At 40.4% G+C, this 4,208-nt stretch overlaps 1 pseudogene; it reads right to left on the bottom strand.

The window, feature by feature from the left end:
- Nucleotides 1–1,962: 1,962 nt before the first annotated feature.
- On the bottom strand, nucleotides 1,963–3,510 carry LOC111162831 (putative ATP-dependent RNA helicase DDX4 pseudogene; annotated as a pseudogene).
- Nucleotides 3,511–4,208: the final 698 nt, after the last annotated feature.

The raw sequence follows: 4,208 nt of genomic DNA, 5'->3' as shown, positions 1-4,208 counted from the left end.
AAAGTGATTCAGTTACATATATATATATATATATATATTCATTTCATACTTTCCATTATGGTTTATCACAGGATATTGAATATAGTTATCTGTGCTATACAGTAGGACCTTGTTGTTTATCCATTCTATGTATAATAGTTTGCATCCGCTAACCCAAGATTCCCAACCCATCCCCAATCCCCCTCCCCCTTGGCAACCGCAAGTCTGTTCCCTAAGTCTGTCAACACATTTTAATGTTCCATTACATTGGACAAGGAAATACACTTAGGATTTTAGAAAAACAAAAACTGAAGAAAATGTCTCTGCCACTAAATTGTTGGCCTTATGCCTTAGTCTTTTTTTTAATGCCTTAATCTTTTTACATTTAGGTTCCTTCATTTGTAAAATATAGATAATAACAGTATCTATCCCACAGAGTCTTTGTGAGGACTAAATTAATTGTAAAGTAAGGCATGTAGAACAGTGCCTATCACTGAATTCTATGTATTAACTATTATTAATAATGATCATTATATCCTCTTTGGATAATGTGAGGTAACAATTAAAAAGAAATTTAGAAAATTCGAAATATAGAAGGCAATAAAAATAGGGTATTGTCAGGCTTCCCTGGTGGTGCAGTGGTTGAGAGTCGGCCTGCCGATGCAGGGGACACGGGTTCGTGCCCCGGTCCGGGAAGATCCCACATGCCGTGGAGCGGCTGGGCCCGTGAGCCATGGCTGCTGAGCCTGCGTGTCTGGAGCCTGTGCTCTGCAACAGGAGAGGCCACAACAGTGAGAGGCCCGTGTACCGCAGGAAAAAAAAAAAAATGGTATTGTCAAATATTTAAAGAATAGATTCTAAGTGTTGTGAGGCCTGAAACTTATACAATTTCGGGAGCCCTTCATCAGAAAATAAATACAAACTTACAAATATAAAATTAGGAATGGGGGGGTTTCCCTGGTGGCACAGTGGTTAAAAATCCATCTGCCAATGCAGGGGATACGGATTCGATCCCTGTTTCTGGAAGATCCCACATACCGCAGAACAACTAAGCTCGTGCACCACAACTACTGAGCCTGCACTCTGGAGCCCGTGAGCCACAACTACTGAGCCCACATGCCTAGAGCCTGTGCTCTGCAACAAGAGAAGCCACTGCAATGAGAAGCCTGCACAACATAACGAAGAGTAGCCCCCGCGTGCTGCAACTAGAGAAAGCCTGCTCACAGCAACGAAGACCCAACGCAGCCAAAAATAAATAAATAAAATAAATAAATTTTAAAAAATAAAATTAGGAATGAAGGATGCTCACATTAGCACTGTTTGAAAAGACAAAACAAAATAAAGCATAGCTATGTGCCTCAGTAGGTGAATTGTTAAAAAAAAAAATAGTGGTACATCCATACAATAGAATACCAAAAAGTTGTTTATAATAATGAGATATGGACTTCCCTGGTGGCGCAGTGGTTAAGAATCCACCTGCCAATGCAGGGGACATGGGTTTGAACCCTGATCCAGGAATATCCCACGTGCTGCGGACAACTAAGCCCATGTGCCACAACTACTGAGCCTGCACTCTAGAGCCCGCGAGCCACAACTACTGAGCCTGTGTGCCACAACTACTGAAGCCTGCGTGCCTAGAGCCAGTGCTCCGCAACAAGAGAAGCCACCGCAATGAGAAGCCCAAGCACCGCAACAAACAGTAGCCACCGCTCGCCGCAACTAGAGACAGCCTGCATGCAGCAACGGAGACCCAATGCAGCCAAAAGTATACAAATAAATAAATTAATTAAAAAAATAATGAGGTATACATTAACATGGGAAAGACTGCAAGGTGTATTGTTAAGTGAGAAAAGCAAAATTCATTTTGGCAGGTAGGCTAAGTTGCCTAGCTGATATTCATTGTTTCAATTTTCCTTACTAAGAGATCTTAGTAAACCTTAGTTGGGAGGCAATGTGCAATTCTTCTTTAAGGAAAATTAGGCAAATACCACAGAAAGGCCAAGCAAACTCACAGGGTAGACATTTGGGTGGAAAACTGATATAAATATCTTTCTCTCTGGAAAGGGCAAAGAAGTTTGATTCTCTTGAGTTGTGCCTTTTCTTGTTTCCTTCTGACTGTTTCCTCTTCCTGTAATCGTGCTGAAGCCAAAGAACAGGACAAGAGGGGGCAAGTAAGTTAGATAGAGTGAAGGATATCTCCATAGGTCATTCCTATTGATTGAGGAAGGGCAAGTTCATCTTAGTGAAATTCTCAATCTCACAGGCTGGAAGTAAGAGCTTTCCTTCTACTCCCATTGCGTTAAATTTCTTTCCATCTTACATCCTGAAGAATATTTTGTCATCTCTTCTGGTTATTCTCTATTCTCTCCCCAAGTAAACTGTAACCTCTTTTCAAAAAAAATTTTTTTCAAGACATTTAGAATGCTTTAATTTTTCCACTTAACACCATTTGTATCAGTAACTGCAATATTGTAATTTTTAGCCTCTCACATTACCTAGTCAGTAAAGATTTAATTTTTTGAGGGTACGAGTAAGAGCAGGAAGACAGGAGACACAGAATGTCAGACTTCACACTTGTCTCAAAAATTAAAATTATTTTCTTTGCAGCAAAACTATACCACAAACTTCAGTGATTTAGCTTTAATCCCATGATTCATCATCTACTGGATTGGGAGCTTGTGAAAAAGAAAATCTTGCTGTGTTCAGGGTGCTCTTGCCCTGATGATTCTTTTCAGGATCATCAGATGCAAACACATTTCCTCTTGTTCTGTCACGGAAGCCAGGAACACATGTGCTCAAGGCACTTTCTTCCAACTGTGCAGAACACCCTGTTCAGCATCTGGTGGTACTTTCATTGGAGGCTGTGCTGTATGGTAATCTGAGCATCAAAATAGGAAATATCTCTGCCAGCGTTTCCACAATGACCAGTACACTGGATTCAATGAACACATCATCAAAACTGATAACATATCAAACATTTTCAATATCTAGCCCTCTGGCAGCTACTGAAGTAGCTACGAAAACTGGGCACTTTCCACAATGAAAATCCCCAAGAGTTTGCTTTTCCTCTCTGTTCCAGACCACCGTGAATACATATGGTTGCTATTTTTTTCCTGACAAAGAAAAGTTACAATAAAATCTGCTTTCTTCTTAGTTTCAGCAAAAACTATAGTTTTTTCATCACCTATGTTTTGCAGAATTTCTACAAGTTCTTCTCTTTTTCAGTACTAGCCAGCTGGGAGAATGGTCTGCTGAACATCTCTACGTGCTCTGCTCACTTATCCAACAGCCACAAACTTTTAAAAGTTTAACTTTTACAACTCCTCAGCCAAGCTTTGAATTTCCTCTGGGAAAACTGCACTGAGCAAAAGTGTTTGATGTTCCTTTGATTGCTGGGAAGGAAATTAGCTTCTTCATTTCTGGTCCAGAATCCATATCCAGCATGCAGTCATCTAAAATTAAATATTTGAGTTATCTGAGACCAATGTTTTCTTTATCTGTGATATCCGTTCGTCTTCCAGGAGTAGCACATAATAATCATAGCCTTGTAATGTCTGGGTGAGAGCAAAAGGGGACACCATTCTCGGTTCAGGCACTCTTGCTAGGCAACTGACATACTTCTTTGCTTTTATCCTTATGCGTTCTTAGAGATAGGGATTATTATTTTCGCTTTTCATACAATGAAACAGAGGCTCAGAGAGGTTAGATAATTGATCTTCTAAGTGGTAGAGGCAGGAAACCATCTGGGACTTTATGGACAACGCATTCCTATAAGCTTATAGGAATCTTTATAAAATTGGTCTGCCTTTTGAAGCATTCCTGTCTCTTCTGCCAAAGAGAGGCTGCCCCAAACTTCCTATGAAGTGAACAGAGAAACACTGTGCTTCATTATATCTATATTAACGATGGGCTTTAGCCAAAACTGAAAGGTAGGTGAGGTGAGACTCAGGGGCTTTTCTGTCTCTGCGCTTGGTGGCTCTCACTTAGCTCCATCCATGAGGTCACATCTGACCTGAGTCTGGGCCAACTTCCAGAATTAAACTCCATTTCCCTTAGTGCTGCAGTCTTAGCTCATGGTCATGGAGGCAAAGTAATCTCAGAAGAGAAATGTCATGAGGAAGTTTAGTTTATAGAATTTGGAAACAAATACACTGGGTTCAAAAAACACAGGTCCTCCACTTATTAGTTCTGTCACTTTGGATTAAGTACTCATTCCAAAAATTTGGAAT

Source organism: Delphinapterus leucas, chromosome 3 (assembly GCF_059928025.1).
Source record: "Delphinapterus leucas isolate spDelLeu-1000000601 "Yukka" chromosome 3, BTC_Dleu_Yukka2, whole genome shotgun sequence".
Lineage (NCBI taxonomy): Eukaryota > Metazoa > Chordata > Mammalia > Artiodactyla > Monodontidae > Delphinapterus > Delphinapterus leucas.
This window is presented reverse-complemented; position numbering and strand designations above follow the sequence as displayed.